Genomic DNA, 18,895 nt, shown 5'->3' with positions numbered 1-18,895 from the left:
CAGCCCTGCACTTCATGTATACCTTGTTTGTATCTCAATAAAAAGATTTTGACCAAAAAAAAAAGTTAAGAAGTGGAACTTTAGCACTGTGCATTGTGGGAAACAGTACGCGAGGGAGACTGGTCCGCTGCATACTCAGAAATTTTCCCACGTCAGACATTCGGGTAGTTTTGGCATACTGCAGATTTTGCTCTGGTTCACATACTACTTACTACATACTGAAGTTTGGCCAAATCAGTATGTACTAGTAGTATAGCAGGCTGTTTTGAAAACAGCCACAGACACTAACTACACAGAGTAATTAACAAAGGTGTGGACACAGGTGAAACTAATCAGGTTAATCAAAAAAGAGGGAAACACACAAAGACAGGAAGTAAAACTAAACTGGAAACACATGGATCAAGAACTACAAAATAAAACAGGAAACACAACAGATAGACTCAAACACAAGAGAACACACAAAAGAATACAACAGGAGACATGGATCACTAAACACAAGGAAGACAGACAGGGAGGAAACATGGCAAAAACAAAACTAAAGATCAACTCATGACTGTAAACCTCTGAACTATTAAAAGCCAAAGAGAATCGACCCTGACTGGGTCAGAGCTGTGGATGTGCGCTCATACAGACTCTGGTTTGTCTAATCTAAACGTCAGACAGTTATCTGAGCTCTTAAATCTTTTTGTGTCTGACGTCTTCAATCGTTTCTTTCCTTGTGTGAAAAGCAGCATCAATTTGCAGGTGCATGTGAATTTAGTTGTCTTCATATCTGCAATACCTCCACATCTGACTGAAAAGTCTCTCCCAATGCAAGCATGGATCAAGTCCAACCCTGAGGCAGGATTTGCAGTTCAGAGGAGCTTGATTCCAAAACTTGACCTAATACTTCCTGACATGAATAACCTGGGAGATGAACCAAGTGATAGAGAGTGAAATCTAGTTCTATAAGGAGTTGAAGAACCTTTTTTTTTTTATATGTTTTGTTTCTACTGCAAGAGTTATACAATAAATTCAGTGATATATTTATGGATGTATATTTTTCAAACCATTTTGTAACACGACTCTATTACTGGTCAACTTAAGTGGGACTGATAGATTAGTATTCCCTCTCTCTCTCTGTTTGTGTGTGTGTGTGTGTGTGTGTGTGTGTGTGTGTGTGTGTGTGTGTGTGTGTGTGTGTGTGTGTGTGTGTGTGTGTGTGTGTGTGTGTGTGTTTGTGTTGTCAAGGAGGCAAAGCTATGTGTGCCCCTTTATCCTTGTTTACCTAACCCAAAGGATTCTGGGTTTTGTCAACTGTCACTGGGTCACAAGTCAAAGTACACACTGAGAAACCAAGGCTATGAGGAGAAATCCCTCCTCTAATTACTGAGCTGAAATCGTGATTTTGATTATAACGTTGGCTGGCTTTAGATAAAACTCAAACATGTAGCATATAACTGACAAAATGACAAACAACGTTGATGTTAAGAGAGCTTTCTCTTGGACACATCACTCCTCAAATACTCCAGCAGGTCAGAGAGAGGGCAGGGGAAAACTCTTTGTTAGTTTAGCAGATACTAGAGGGGCCTCTCAGTTATATAAGTCTCCTATAGATCTTAGACTATAGACTTTAAAGTGATTTACCTTAATGGGTTAGCTCTCATTGTGACACCAAAAACCCATAACCGGATCAAATATCCTCACCATCCGCCATATTGAATCTGCAACGCAAGGAGAACGTTAGTATTGCATTATTAATTATATAACTTGTACACAGTCACTGCAGTTGAAGTAATAGATCCTTCCTGACGGGCACGGTGAACATATATTTACGTGTGACTCACAGTTTGGTATTCATGATTTGGCATACGCCGAACACACGCTCAGACATCCATGTCCTTCAAAGGGGTTTATGTTCTGTTCGTCAGCTGTAAAAACTCCTTCTGCACATGCTGTTTCATCTTCTCCAAGTGCAAAGCTCCGTGGAATGTAACAGCGTTCTGTCAATGTCGTAAGTGTGTGGGAACTATGAGGGGAGCAAAGGATGAAGTCAAGTGTTGTCACTCAGAGACTCAGAGTCGGTGTAGAGGGGAAATTAAAGATAATGGATTCTAATCAGACAGGTCCATTTATTTATATATCCTCAAACATGATCAAAGTTAGCATGTCCAGATCAAGCTCTTAATTTTAAGAGCAAACATTTGTCAATTACGAGCAAGCACCTAGTTAAAAAACTTTTATTTAACAGGCAGAAACCTCAAGCAGAGTCAAACATTGGTTGATAGCCATCTGCCATTTCTGGATGGGCTGAAAGAGTGGAATAAAGATACAAGAATCACACTTCAAAGAATGGTCTAGTGGAATATTCTATTTAGCTGTATTTACACATGCACAAACAATAAAACAATTTAATGGGCAAACTGCATGTGTGAACGCAACCAGACACCACATTTTAACTCAAACGTGGACAGACTTTTTCCCGCCACACCCCCGTACGGTTTCCTTGCAAAGTCCAGGTTAGCTAAGAACGCAGCAGGAAATACTCTGGAAATTTCTCCACCAGTGAGGGGGCAGGGGTGAGGACTTTTACAACCTGCAACCAGTGGGAACCAAAGAGCGTGACATATACCAGGATGGATAAAAACATCTCAAGTCAAGTTACTCAGTTCAAAGGCTTTAAAATACGAAAAACGAAAGAGAGAAATAATAGTATCATATATTGTAACATGTTACAAGACAGCGAAACGGTGGGTGATAGAGTGTGCAATGATAAAGACTAATATCCTGTTGAAGAGTTCTAAAGATCATCTTTCTGGATGTAATTTTAGAGCCTAGGTATTTTAATAAAAATCCTACTAAAAATGCTGCAGCAGCAACTGTCACTTGACTCTGCTGACAGTGGTCACATCCATCCTGTCAATGAAGGGTGAGAAGGAGACCCCACATGTTGAAGAGTTAAGAATTTTGCTCATTTATTCAACTCATTTTATTTAACTAATCACAGTTATACATGAGAGAGAAAACCAAAAGTATGTTTTCTTTTCGTCCCAGTGCCCTGCTTGCAAGTCCGACTTTTCCCCCACAAGATGCTCATGGCGGGACCAAAAAGGAGATTAAAGTTCATGTTTAATGGTTTATCAAACTTGCATTTACATGATTTATTCAATTGGTCATATTATGACTATAACCAAAAATGTGTGACTAATGCATATTATAAAAAAAGTCTAAGTCACCTTGGACGAGTACACAGGAGGCACAGGAGACATCCTGTTTGGAGGTTACATCTGTGCAAACGGCACAACCTACACAAGGACACACCCACAACATAATCAAAAATAATGGAAAACAAAACGTGAACATTGGAGTGACGCAGAGTAGAATGTAAAAAGCAGAGAAGCTCTCATCAACATGCCTGCTTGCTCTCCTAAAATGGTCCAGACTATCACCTGCTGCTCTCATGACTCACTTTAACAAACTTGACAATCATGGAATTAGCATGTTAGATCCCATTTAGAGTGTGGGTCAACAGATACAGACATTTGCATCCTCACAGAGGCCTTAGCTGGGTAATACTGGGACATGTTTAGGAGTGCAGTGTCTGTTTGACAAAGTTAGAGGCTGAAGGTGTTTAATGTGGTGGAGAACATGCAGTTTTGGGTCGGTGGAGACCAAAGCAGAGGTTTAAATTTCAAGTCAGTGTGTGTTGGCAAATTTTTGCTAACAAAATGACAAAACATCAAAAAGAACCTAGGCTTAATGTACAGCTTGCTTTGCACCAAGTGACAAAGAATTATATTAATTGAGCTCCAAACAAGACGAGTAAATGATCATAAACCACTGAATGAAAAAATGTTTGATCCAATCACCAAACACTGCAGATCTGAACCAGACCATGCAAGTGTGTTTTTGTCCTGAATTCTTCTGGACAAGAATATATATTAAAAAAACAACAACATAACAACAGAAAAATCAAAGACTTCAGTCAGGTCACTGCGTTCAGCTTTGGTTCCTCTCCGGACATAGATTTTATCTGACTTAATAAAACACACTGGACTTCTACTAAAGCCTAAATCTTCTATGCATTTGATGCTTTATAGAACTTTTCCTGCGCCATGTGTTCTTTCTGATCGCTCTTGTCTGTGAAAATGCCATCTGCTCTGTTATCTTACATCAGTTATGTCACAGATATCTTTCCTGGTACATTTAAGGTAACAGAATTGTTTCCATCAGAGTGTGGCTGCTTATGATTATGAAATCACAGAGAAATACATCTGAGGTAAGAGAGCACTCTGAGGACAACACCGCTCTGTATCCTAAAAGAGAGAGAGTTTCAGAGAAGTAAATCAGCACAACAATCAACCTCCTGACATCATGTTGTCAGAGGAAACGAGTCATTAGATATTTTACCTGAGGTGTAGAAGACACTGGTGTAAGAAGTTTTCAGATCCTTTGTGTAATACTCCTTTAAAACACAAGTTCTGTACTAAACGTCTTACTTCAAAACAGAGTATTAGGGCAATTCAGAGCTTTTCTGACTAGTGTATGGTTGTGAAACATAATTTAATGGATACTGATGCCTCTTATTGATCTACAAATGCAAACAAGACCACCTGTAACAAGATTTACATTTTCTATAGTTTCAATGCCTGAATTTGTTGCAGAGGTAGGTGTCAGAAGGCATGCAGAATAAACACCCTCTCTTTACACTTTGACAATGAGTTACAAATTTCACTGTTGAAAACAAGCTTAGATATTTCTGTCCAAAAGAACACCAAAAAAGACCCCACCTCTTTTCTAAATTGGCACAAACCAAAAGTGTCTAACTGGCCCTTTAAGAGAAAAAAATCTGAGGTTCCAAGGATTCAAGGATTCAAGGTTTTTTATTTTCATACCAACGCAAGCGGTCGCATGAGGTGGAACAAAATTTCGTTTCTCAAGTCCCGTACAAAGCCACAATAAGAAGCAAGAGCATTTAGACTGCAAGGAGCATTATGCATAAACAATAATATAAATATAAATATAAATATTGTGCTTATGTGAGGAAAATAGAAGGATTTGAGTGTGGTATGTGAATAGTGTAATTGAATGTGCAACTGTACAAAGTGCAAATTTGGAGGAAGTCTGTTGTATTGTATTATTCTTATCCAAGAAGTCTTAATATCAAGAGAATAAAATGTAAGGAATAAAGTCCTACAATCATGAGAATAAAGACATAATTGTATGAGAGAGGTTGATATTTAAGGTTGATGGTTATCCAGTGTGTAATTTTGAATGAGGAAGTCAGAACAGCAGCCAGCCACCTTCATTCATCCAAGAAGCTTGGGACATCTTGTCAAGTTCTACTCCATTCACATAATTATACAACTTCATTTTCTTAAGACTTTATTCTTGTAGTATTAAGATTCACTTTTTTAACTCTTACAACTTCATTCTGAAAATCTCAGACACTATTACTCTGATGTTCGACCTCCATAACAGAACAGCCACTCAAATATAAAAGCCCTTGTTTGGTACTATGACAGGGTCGGTTTTTCATAAGGATACCTAAATACATAAACAGCATATTACTGTAGCTGCCATATTAAAACAGCAAGCCTCATGTTCCCATGCTGCACGTTATGACATCTCAGAGAGGTCAAAAGGAACTGATTGAGGCTTTTTTTCATAATAAATGTTGTATTATGTAAGTATTGATCAAACTACAGAAATACCTACCACTGCAAAAGATGATGTGAAACTGTGTTCCTATTCAGCCGACTGTACACTTTTATTTATTTTTATTTAGTCCAACTTGTTTCAACTCATTCAGCTGTAACAGCCTGGTCAATGCATTTTAGTAGCTATGTTTTACACTGTTTATGACTAGCAGGGAATGTTCTCACCACATTGGCTAACATTCCCTATATGTTCTGATTATGTTTTAAGACAAGGTTTTGAGTTTAACATTCAAATAACATCTTAAGGAGGTTTATCGATTTAAATAATGTTCCTTTTTTGTTAACTTGAATGAAAGAAAAACATGCTGTCTTTAACATTCAGATGATGTTTTTTTATAATATTCTTTAGATAACAGACAAGGTTTTGAGTGTAACATTCAAAGAACATCTTAAGGACGTTTATTGATTGAAATAATGTTCCTTTTTTGTTAACTTGAATGAAAGAAGAACATTCTGTCTTTAACATTCAGATGATGTTTTTATAATATTCTTTAGGAAACAGATTATTGAATGTTTTCCATAAAATGATCCCATAATGTTACCTAATAACAAAGAAGCAACATTCTCAAAGCAACATGTAAAAAATGTTTCAGGATGTTTTTTACCCTTCAAATCACAAAATGTTTTATTTAAGGATATTCTGGTGATATTTAATTAGAACAAAGATAGAATGTTTTATCTTTAACATTCAAAGGATGTTTTGATAACATTTTGGGTCACAGATTATTGAATATTTTTAAAGTGCGTTATCTGAGAACAAAATTGTGAACTTAAAGAGAACTTCCTGCTGAGAATGTTTCAAGAACATTATTGCCCTGTTGTCACTTAACATTTTATTAATGTTTTTAGAGAATGTTACTAAAGAACATTCTTTGAACACAAAGCAAACTTCCCACTGAAAACATTACAGTAACATTCTCTGTAACATTAACAGAATGTTTTTAGAACAGAACATTGCTAACTGGGTATCTATTGTTCTGCCATAGTGACTATCAATGAAAAAAGAACATTTTGTCTGTAACATTCAGATGATGTTTTTTTTATAATATTCTTTAGATAACAGACAAGGTTTTGAGTGTAACATTCAAAGAACGTCTTAAGGATGTTTATCGGTTTAAAAATGTTCCTTTTTTGTTAACTTGAATGAAAGAAGAACATTTTGTCTTTAACATTCAGATGATGTTTTGATAATACTCTTTGGGTCACAGATTATTGCATGTTTTGAGAGTACGTTATCTGTATGTTCCTTCTTTGTTAACTTGAATGAAAGAAGAACATTTTGTCTTTAACATTCAGATGATGTTTTGATAATATTCTTTAGGTAACAGACTATTGAATGTTTTCCATAAAATGGTCCCATAATGTTACTTAATAACAAAGAAGCAACATTCTCAAAACAACATGTAAAAAATGTCTCAGGATGTTTCTTACACCTCAAATCACAAAATGTTTTATTTAAGAATATTCTGGTGATATTTAATTAGAACAAAGATAGAATGTTTTATCTTTAACATTCTTTGGGTCACAGATTATTGAATGTTTTTAGAGTACGTTATCTGAGAACAAATTGTCAACTTAAAGAGAACTTCCTGCTGAGAATGTTTCAAGATCTTTACGGCAGTGTTGTCACTTAACATTTTATTAATGTTTTTAGAGAATGTTACTAAAGAACATCCTTTGAACACAAAGCAAACTTTCCACTGAAAACATTACAGTAACATTCTCTGTACATTAACAGAATGTTTTTAGAACAGAACATTGCTAGCTGGGTATCTATTGTTCTGCCATGGCATGCCCATTGTATTTAAAATAGCACTATTTGTGGGCAAGCGTGAATGCATTTTAAACTCCTCACCTCCCTCCTCTCACCTCAGACATCCCCTGACCATCCCCGCGCCTACATGCGTGTTTCCTCCTCTTCCTCCCCCCTCCCTCCCTCACCTCCTCCTCCTCCTCCTCCTGCTCCGCGCTCCATCAGCCCTCCAACCTGCTCGCTCCTGAAACAAGGTAATAGCCTGCATCTGCATGCAAAAAAAAAAAAGAAAAAACAGAGACAAATCTCTGGAGTGTGATTACCCATCCCTCTGCTGTTTCTGCCATCATTCCCATCCTCTCTGTTATAATACACGGGGACCTTCCATCTGCCACACACCGCATCCCGGGCTATACCACACCTGTCTGGATCATCGCATCCACTCATTACCTCTGCCTTCACTAAGCTGTGCGAGATTTCAATTCGCATTGCATTGATTGGCCGATACAATCATATCTGATGGGACTGCTCATAAACCTGCAAACCTGCAAACACACAGCTCATCATGAAGCAAAAAAAAAAAAAAAAAAACCCAGGTTCTCTCTCTCTCACTGTGGGGGATCATTGCGGCACGCTCCCACAACAAAAGACTGAGCAACACCTGCATTCATTCCTCCACTGAACATGTGCACCTTACCAGGAACAACACAATGCTTTATGACGAGAATGGGCGGGTTAAAGGCACCACTGTCATTGAAGCTTATCACTCCCACATTACGCTTAAATGCGCATGGCACAAGTGTGCTCAAAAAGGCACATTTTTGAGGCTGTAATTTGAAAATGTAAAATATGAAATTAGTCAGAAATTACACCTGATTACTTTTTGGATGCAATTAAACAGTAATTGAGCACGTTTTAATGGCAGATAAGCAGCTTAACCCCAGCAGGAAGCAGGCAGCGTGTACAGCGCCATGTGTGCCTGACAGGTTGTGGGTGCAGACAAGGAGCCTTCTCACATGTTGCTGACCCTCCGCCTTTTTTATGAGTAAAGGAGGGGCTTAAAGGGAAGCAGTTGGCCGTTCTGTGACTGAGAAGGGACGGAAGACTAAGGTGATGCAACTTCTGTTTTGGCTGTATTGGCGGAAAATACACACACACACATGTAGGGCACACTCAAGGAAACAGACAAGAGCGCACCTGCACGGTAAGACATGCGCCTTCTCATATGAGGGAGACAGAATGATGTAGCTGTATTGTTTTTTTTTTTATTACTAAGCTCATTAATGAATAAAAGGCTTTTAGTTTACACACAGAAGAATAGACTATAATGTGACTAGGCTGCTCTTTGTGTCATGTTGAGGCTTTACAGTGTGTCAGGATGAGCATCTTTGTTGCTCCTGGTGAAGAAAAGTAACTGTCCCCCCACGTGTCCGTGAAGTAGACAAGGAGGTGTTTCCAGTCAGAGTAATTCATACTGGGATGCAGACTATTACTAAGCTGTTACTTAATACCAGCAGGGGAGAAACACGTGGCACGGTTTGGGGTCTCCCCCCCCCCCCCCCCCCCTTGTTGTGGCTCTATGCAAAGGAAAGAGAGTGGTTGGGTGGGGGGTATTTCCGTGTTCTCAATGCTGCCTGTCAGAGAGTTGGGGAAATTCAAAGATGAGATGTCAGGCCTTATAGTTTGAGGATAGACAACTCTGTTAAAATTATTTGGCAGCATTATTGTCATTTTGTACAAGTAGCTGTTAATCCCTGTCCTGACTTTTTAAATATTAATTTCATAAAATGGATTATTAAATGTCTTGATAATGAGTCTGATGGCTGTTTGATATGTCATCATCAACTTAACACAATTTGGCCAAACCAAAAAAATGATTACTAGCTCTATTAAAGTGTAATCAGTATTTAAGAGTGACACATTAGCTGGTATTATATTTGAAATAACACACCAATAACAAATAAAATGATCACACAGGTCTGTACTCAGACCGAGGTGTGCCACACCTCACTGGAACCATTTCATTTTGCAGTGTCAATAATTAAAGAAGAAAAAAGGTAGTGAAGTTTTCAGTGCAAAATAGTTCTTCAGGAAATAAAGTTGTTCATGAAATTGTTGAAGAGGAAGGTAAAAGGAAACATTTTAAACCTTACATTAAAGTTTCATCAGAGATCTTTGCACCGCAGCTTCCTGTTTAGGATTGCGCAAACTTTAATCTATAACACTTTGTAAATTGTCATACTGAATACTGAATGGGATCCTGCTGCATGGGGTTTAAATAAATACATCTGAAAACTTGTGAAAACTTCAAACATATCTTTTGTGTTTCATCATCACTCAGGCCCCAGTGTCCTTGCAGATATGGGCTCATCGTATCAGATTACAATATGTTTCTCCTGGTTAAATAAAAGTTCAATAAATTAAATATAACAGATATTTATCATATCAAGTAATGTTGAATTAATGTCACTCATTCTTATAAAATAATGATAATGTGTGTGGAGGTACCAGCTCTTATGTATACAGTAAAATGTTTTATAATGACTATATATATGTTATAATACTTTCAAACAAACAGGGTTTTCTTTTTTTTAATGTTTTTTTGAAGTATTTTTGGCCTTTTTGCCTTCATTTGATAGGACAGCTGAAGAGAGACAGGAAATGTGGGGAGTAGAGAGTGGTGGAAGACATGCAGGAAATGGTTGAAGGCCGGGAATCGAACCGGCGACCCCTATGACGAAGACTGTAGCCTCTGAAAGTGGGGCGCTTAGACTGCTAGGCCACCAGCGCCCCATTCAAACAAACAAGGTTGAGGAAGTTTTTGAGTGACTTGGTTCATTTGAATCTGTCACATTTATTTTTTAAGCTAAATGCCAACAGCACACTCCCTCCAGCTTCTTTGAAATAATCATTTCTGAATGGTTCATTATTGTAAATTTATTCCAGCTGTGCTTTAGACATTTGGTGAACAAACTCAGGGTGTTGTTGTGTTTTGCATTTTATTGTTTTTATAGTCCAAACAAGGAAACTAGAGAATAATTTGCAAACTAGTTGGCAGGAAGTAGTTGTTCTCTTCCTGTAACATAACCAGATTGGTTTAGATACATTTCTAGAAATAGGGTATGTCAACAGAAGTTGTGTATGCATGAATGGCAGTAACCCCAGCCCCCAACACGACACACACATCTCCACACTCCACCCACCGTGTCCTTATCCACACAGGAGCGCCTTTCTTCCATCAGACCTAGAGCTTTCTGTTTGCTCTCCTTATGCTGTGCTCTGAGAATAACACACATTTTGTGCACACCCAAAATGACTCACAATCACAACGGTTAAAGTATCCTACATGTGTCTCAAAAGCATAGAAAAAGCACAGAAACTGTAAATGTCACATTTGAAAGTCAGGGTACACTTATAAAATCTTTCAGAAGAAAATTCAAATGACTCAACATTGGGGATGTTCTAAACTGACTAGTCTGCCAGTTGTTTGAACAGAAACTTAAATGCCGACTAATCAACTAGTCTGAAGGTTAAAAACCCCCCTCAGCAAACAGTCAAAAATTAGAACAGTTTATTTAACACAGTTACACATGGGGTCACAGATTCTGTGGGTAAACCATTTCAAAATGGTTTGCTGAGTGTGGCTCACATTAGCAGAGCTAGCACCACTGGCTTTAAGTCCTGCTTGCAGGTTAATGTCCACATCCCTGTGCTGGTTGCACATTGTTCCAGTCGAGTTGTTTTGTCAGTTTAAGCAGACGCAGCCTCTGTACAACTTTATCTTTATTTTCTAGCTGAAAATACTGCTCAACTGTCATCAGTCATCTGTGTTTTACAGCATTATAGCAGTATGGCAGTGACAATTAACCAGGGCTACAGCCGCCGCTAGTGGCAGACGGCTGTGCTACAGCTTAAGGCTGATTTATTCTTTTGCGTCGCCCCTATGCAGCGGGGGCTGACGCGGACATGAGCACCACATACCTGTGCATCGATGTGTCCATGTCGTGCAGCAATTCTCCGCCGAAACGCTTTGGGGCAGTGTGGTCTCTCTGATAGCCGGTGGCCTGCTTCCGGCCCCACTACGATCTCTGTTTACTTTTCCACAGTGATTCAGAGCGTGTTATGTTAATCTACAGCTGATACATGTTGCTGTTTATCATACAGACATGATTACAGGGAAGAATAAAGAGGAGGAGATGAAATACACGGCCGATTTGCGGCCAATGTCCGGGATCCCGGAAGTATTGTAAATGCCGCCGAGTGGGCCAATCACAGGGCCTGTGGTCCATGTCGATTATATGCGTAGTTACATTTTGGAGGAGGTGCACGTCAGCTACGTGTGTAGGCCTCTGCATAGGTACGGGAGCTACATGGACCCTCGGCGTAGGCTATGCAGTCGATTCGATGCAGAAGTATCAATCAGCCTTGAGACTCAACATATGACCAGCATGTCAGACCTACTGTAGAAAAAATATAATTATTCAGCCTACTGATTTATAATTTTGGTGTTGACTGATGAAGATCTAGTAGACTAAATTAGCACATACCTACTTCAAATTCAAAGTTTCATGAGAATTTCAGATAATATAGTCCTTTCTGTTCAGTTCTAAAAGTCAAATCAAATTCTCTATATTAAGCATAGAGGTGAATTGGTGTCACCATTTGATGCCAGATTGTAACATTTAACAATGTTGAGGTTACAAAATGCTTCAAACATTGCATACAGCAAGCAGCTGGATCATGAAAAATTCAATGGATAATTTACATTTTAATAGCTCTTAATATATAACACATCACAACTTTGACATTTGTGAAATGATACAAATTAAAAAATGAGGTGCAAAAGTTTCAAATGAATAGCGGGGTGATTTAGAAGTTGGAAGTGCTGACATGTTTGGACAGTTAGATGACATGTTTTAGCTATTGAAAATGTGGTTATTATTGGTGAGTTAAAGATAATGACAAATAAAGCTGTCATGAAATCTGCTACACTTTTTAAAATTTTAAAAACTGTTTTAATTTGTTAAGTGCAGGAGAAGACTCATACTCATGGAGTAACAAACCAACCAAAGAAGTCTCTCTCTGGAAGCTGAAGTTGCAGCTTTATTGAGCGCACATTGTTTTGACTGAATCACAGCTGCTTTTTTTCTCTGTGACCAAAACAACAAGTCCTTCCAGAGGCTAAAATGGAGCCATTTTAAGTCAAAGGGCCCTTTACACTAACTGTCTTATTGGCCTGCACTACATGAAATAGATCTATGAAGTGCATCATCATTTTTCAGTACAGTGATGAAGATTTGAAGAGTGCTTTACTGCCATATATTACAGCTTCTGTGTCTTTGTGCTATATTGATAAGAGTTAACCTGAGAACAGGTGGAGACTTCATCTGATCAGTCAAAATATGTGAATGCATGTTTAAAGCTGAGCGGGAGTTAATGGCACATGCACAAATATAAGTCTCTTTTTCACCGCACCGCACCTCAATATTCACTCTGCTGTTGATCGCACTGCAACAAAAGAAAACATCTGAAGCAGCTGGAGATGAAATGATCTCCTGTGCTGGAGCAGACAAAGATAGAACCAAAGGGAGGATGTACATTAACATTCTTCTGGTTAATAGGAATACTTTACTGAATTGTAATGAATGAATGAATGAGAAACTGTTTGCTTACTTATTAACCACAAAACGCATTTAAAGGTGATAAATATCAGTGTTGTATTTACAGATAGTCCTGATCATGGTCATAGTTCACCATTCATCATTTCAACAGCATATAAAACATTACACTGTCTGTTTCTGAGTGGTGATAGGAGTTAGGTTGTTTGGTTAAAACTGATGAGGACTCAACAGCCACCTCACTTAACTCCCCATCTTTACCTCAGGCCTCACTCCTTTAAGGATAGAATTATAAAATGTGCGTCTCAGATTGATTTGATGTTAAGGAGACTTGGCTGACCGGGTTGTGATAGTTGTGATGCTAAAGATAGTTTACAGATGCTGGAACTGATCATCCTACATAAGAAAATAAAAGTAAAGTTACAGAGGATTCTGTGGCACATCTCTAATGTTTGTCATCATGGCGCTCTCCAGGGTCTTGTATTGGACCGTTTTCACAGTTTTCTGATACTTAATTTTTATTACTGTCATGCAGTTGTCCTGATTTATGTAGATTTGTGAGATGCATAGCCTTATATAGTGTGAAAAAAAGGAGAATATGAGAGGGAGGAGAGATACATGAAAGGGGTTGAGGACAGGGAAATGTAGAGGAAGTGGTTAGACAGTATGCATAATATCTCCTACTGCACCACATAACCTGTAATGTCAGAGATCTCCGTGCTTGTACTGAAAACTGTTGATTATATAAGACTGTATTAGTCAGAACAGGAAATATCTAATTACATTACAACCACTTGGGGGCCCTGTTGGATAGAGAGGTTAAAAGGTGTATGGTATTTGATGAGGAGTGCAGCAGTTCAGTATCAACATCTCAAGGATATCTCAGGCATGAAACATCTGCTCAGTTTTGTGCACAACCTTAGCAAAAGGCTGTCTGGTTGGACTCAGTGTAAAAAATTATACACTACCATTAAAAGTTTTCAGTCTGGTAGACCGCAACATCCTGCTTGCACAAGCTTCTCGCTGAAGTTTGTTTGCCACAGTAGGTAAAATAAACATAGAGATAAAAACTAAAATACTTACTGCTTGTTGACCAGCTACAGTTACAGCATCCTCATTTAGTGCATGCTGGAACATGACATGAACAGAACAGAGTCATCGTTAGTCTAATTACTGACACCTGCACGTCTGTGCAGCACTTAGGAGGGTTCTTAGTAAAAACGTACGTGTAGTCTAACTAGCTATGAGAGGTAAGGGAAGATATAACTATTTGCATTATGAAGTTGTTGTGAACTTATAGGCTATGTCAGGATGAAGAACAAGAGAATAACTAGCAAAGCTTAGTAGAGCGTTACAGCAAACATGTTTGCTAACATTTCCTGTCCAAGCAAATATGGAGGAGCAAGATGAGATTGAAAGATAAGTCTCTTGACAGCTGACTGATGTAAGTCCAACATTAACTCACTCAGTTTTTAACTTTAGTTTTGTTTCTGGTAACTCCACAGAGTAACATTTAGCTCTTTAGCAGGGCCAGATTTGTACCCACAGGGGCCCCTGGGCACTGGGGCTCATGTACCCCTCACATGCAGCGCTCGCACACACGTACGTGCACACACACACCACACAGGAAATCGTTAGCTAGCTGCTTATCCTCCGTCTCTTCACTTTGTTTGTCTTTTTTGAAAAAGCTACTTATAAGCGGGACATTTTTTATTAATACCACGTCTTTCTTGTCATTTTCTTTTAGTTTCTTTCTCTTCGCCGCTCCGCTGGGCTTTTAGATGTCCATTTTCTGTCGCTTGGCGAGTTTTCCTGCACTTCTTTCTGATGCATTTCTTTTGGAACTTTAATTACACATGATTGGTTTCGTTAGGCTGTCACTGAGCACAGTTATGCTTCAGCAACGCCCTCTTTGACTCTAACACACATTCACACATCTTAACTGATAGTGGGTCAGGTGAAATTAATTACATTTTTAATACAGACTTTTCATGAGAAACATATTTATTACAACCTATAAAGTGCATTGCAGTTTGCTAATTAGTCATCACTTTTTTTTAGCCATCTGATAGGATGGAAATGCACCTTTTGTTTCCACCACTCCCATCGCTGAGGGCCCTTACGTGCTCAGGGGCCACTGGGCACATGCCCATACTGCCCATATTGTAGATCCAGGGCTCGTCAAATGTTTGTGACTTTCTTTGCACACCCTGGATGCTAACTTTGTCTCTGCTGTAAGTACTAGCAGCATATTTCTTTTTTTTGTGAGCCCTTCAGACTACGTCTTTCGCCTAGCTCAAAGGAATTTTATTTTTAGAGATGATAAGACTAAATCTTACAGTTTACTATATATGAATAAATAAAAGTGTCCTACAGGGCTAGCTGTGATGGAAGCTAAATCTCTTTTCTCCCTGAGTCATCCCTTTTGCATTACATTTCCATTGTTGCCCATTTTTATAGCACCATTTTGACTTGAGTGTAAGTTTTGAATGCCATGACACTCCTGAATGATTATTATGAAACTATGAGCTGATTTTATTTAGTGTATTCATGTATTTTGTATTTCAATTATTATGATCTTATTGATATATATATTTTTTGACACACATGAGCTTTGTAGTTGAGTTTGAGGTACCATTTTGACTTGTCTCTTGGCATTGTCTACACAGTCTCAGGGTGTGTCTTTCTATATTTAGATTTATTAGATTAATATGCAAATGTCTTTGTCATAATGTACTTTCAGTTTTATTCAGTTGCCACAACACTTAAAATAGTTTAAAATACAAGCTTGCCTGGATCCACCCACATATTTCTAAGAGGCGTTATCCACATTGGCAGACCAAAATGTTCCAGGAACATATAGAACATTCAGAACAACAGAATTGTGACATAGACCTAGACTGCTAGGCTGAGTTAGATCCTGAATTTAACCTTTATGGCCTCTAGTTCAATGCAAAACCATAGATTTTTTTTAGATAGTAGATATCAATTACCACAAAGTGCAATAAAGCAACTTTTATTCAGTACTTGGATAGCATGTTAGATGTTCTGATTTGGTGTTAGCATTCCTAGGTTATTATGAATATGCCTAACTTTACTGCTCTATCCATCCTTGTATATGTTAATCCTGCAGCATACTGTATATTATCAATGGTTGATCAGGCGAACTGGGATACGTTTAAATAGAAGTTATCCTGAACAGTAAAGGTAAAAGAAACTCAACATGCTCGCAAAAATGTTGGGTTTCCAGGCTGCAGAACAGGTGTCATAATCTCAGAATACTTCTCTTTATCAGGGATTGAGCAAATATGACATCTTAACTGAGCTTAATGGCGCAAGGTTACATATTCAAGCTAACTGACCAGCTTTTGACCCCAGGGAATGAGGACACCAAACAAAATAAGCTCTTCATAAGGCTTAGGAAAGACAGATACACAGACAGGGGTCTCTCTCACCCTATCAGGATTCTATTTTGCATGACTACCTACAAACCAAACTTTACCCCTTACTTAGAGCCCTCTGTTAACTTTGCAACAGCCATCACCGAAGCTAATAACAATTCCATACCACTAAAAAAAAAATCAATTTTTGTGCACTTCATATACAAATCATCTATCTCTTAATCCCAATGTAAGAAGCCTCAATGTATGAATGTGTATTTTTTCAGTGGTCAACAGTGATGATGGATAGCTGGCTCTGAGAAGTGGATGATAAACATAAACTCAGCCGCAATGAAGGGAATTCATATTCACTTCTCTGTTCTCAGTGCTAGGGAGGGGCTCTCTATCATGTCAAAACAGAGCTGGTGTTATCCATATCACACTGCCACTTATGGACATTATTGATAATACACTCAGCTGCTATGCAACAACACGCAGCATTGTAAATAAGCTTGTGTTCTTGATATTACTTTGTCTTAAGTGTCACGTTTTGAAGACAAGGTTTAAGATGACAGAAAGTAATTGGTGAGATTTTCTTGAACCCTTTGACCTCAGTTTGTTTCTTGTTTCACAGACTGACAGAATAGGACTTTACTGCTTTGTGCTTTTTGTCTCCTAACTTTTTTTTTTGACTCAACAGGTCATTACCTCTCCTCAGAGAAGGGGGGCTCTGACAAAGATATACTAAAAAGGGTTAATGTGTAACTATTTAGCATCCTCCATTTCTTTTACTAACATCAGGCTCATGCTTCAGTAGCTGTGATGGATAATCAGGGTTAGTATGGCTGGCCTTAAATAAGCCATTCTTGCTCCAAGTCTTTGTGTTAGGGGAGACTTCTGTTCCTTTTGTGTCTACCAGCTAGAGAAAGGGTCTTTGTTTCAGCAGGGCATTTGAACACACACACTCAGGGGAGACCTTATGACTTCACCATATTACTCACTTGATTTGTAACCTCTGTACAAACTGTCTTTGACTTCTGGGACCTTCTTTCTTTACATGGAGAATAAAGGGGGACCTCTAAAGATATCAAAACATGAATGGTGCTGCTCTTGGTTGTGCATGTAAAATGTACTTTGCTTATCAGTTTGACATGTTAGCATGTTAACATTTGCCTATAAGCGCCTAAATGCAAAGCACAGATGGTGGTCATGTCGTGAGCGTCGCAAGTATGTCTTTAACAACATTGCAATCAGTGTTGCCAACTCCTCAGTGAGGAAAGTAGCTATTTGCTGTCCTAAAAGTCGCTAGAAGTCGCTAAATGACGTCATCGCCTAATGTGCATAATCTGAATTGTAATGGATGCTGCAGGAGAGATGTGTACCGTTGAGGGAGAGACAAAAAGAGGTTAAAAAACACCCTAAATAGGTTTATAACTACACTTAGGTGCCTACAACAAATCAAAGTAAAACATTATATTTTTCAACCATAACATTTTCAAGATGTTTATTGTATACAATCTACATGAACTATCTAACACGGTGCAAGACTGAACGCTTCAGGCACTCCTTTGTGCCCACCGCCATCAGGCTGTTAAACAGTAACGGAGGCCACAGACTGCACCATGCTGACCACTGACCCCCCATGAACAGATCCATACCATCCCTGCTCTGTCTGTCACACTCCATCATCTCATCCTGAACTTTCTCTCTTGACTGCTGCTGGCATTATAATGCATATTATACTGTATTATATAATTTTCTTGCCATATTATTAATATATTATGTTATATTACATTATTATTCTAACTACAACTCATGGTCATATTACATACCCATATTATTTTTATTTATTGCTTAATTTGTCAGAATCACACCATGTCAACCTGTCCCCCCCCCCAGGGGATCAATAAAGTAATATCTTATCTTATCTTATCTTATCTTATCTTATCTTATCTTATCTTATCTTATCTTATCTTATCTTATCTTATCTTATCTTATCTTATCTTATCTTAAATGGACCAAAAAGAGACAGTAGGCAGGATTAGCCATTGGTGTCTTCGTTCATGTGTGATACATTTGCAGTCTGGATGCAGAGGGATGAACGCCTCCTGATATGAATGCAGCTAGGAGGGACTCACAGCAGCATCCAATGCTCGTTAAGTAGAGTAAGAACGATGCATGGTTTCACGTCAGTCTCCAAAAGTCTCCATTAACAAAGTGTTGACAAAGTTGTTAAGCTGGCAACACTGATTTCAATTGAAGTGATTATCCACATCAATCCCCCAGATTAATCTCATAATGTATAATGTATCACTCTGGAGAAAAGGAGGAGAGCATACTGACCAAACAACAGGCCGATTTTCATCTCTAGCAGTCAGTTTATAGGTGCTTTATAAAGACTGTGTAACCCTACAGATGGCACATGTTTGGTCTGACAAGAATAAC

The 18,895-nt window shown here is 38.4% G+C and overlaps 1 protein-coding gene across 2 annotated transcripts in view; it reads left to right on the top strand.

Moving 5' to 3' along the window:
• The window catches only part of slc6a9 (solute carrier family 6 member 9), a 219,456-nt gene that overhangs the window by 107,723 nt on the left and 92,838 nt on the right, over positions 1–18,895 (top strand). The window contains exon 1 of one of the 2 annotated variants that reach the window (XM_034703120.1): positions 8,577–8,656. The exons of the other annotated variant lie outside the window; for it this stretch is intronic. The gene's annotated coding sequence lies outside the window, so the exon portion shown is untranslated. Of the gene's footprint in view, positions 1–8,576; positions 8,657–18,895 lie in introns of those variants that run through there. 2 annotated transcript variants of the gene reach the window in all.

Source organism: Notolabrus celidotus, chromosome 15, assembly GCF_009762535.1.
Source record: "Notolabrus celidotus isolate fNotCel1 chromosome 15, fNotCel1.pri, whole genome shotgun sequence".
In the NCBI taxonomy this organism is placed as follows: Eukaryota; Metazoa; Chordata; class Actinopteri; order Labriformes; family Labridae; genus Notolabrus; species Notolabrus celidotus.
The sequence above is the reverse complement of the archived record's forward strand: the minus strand, read 5'-3'. Positions and strand labels throughout refer to the sequence as shown.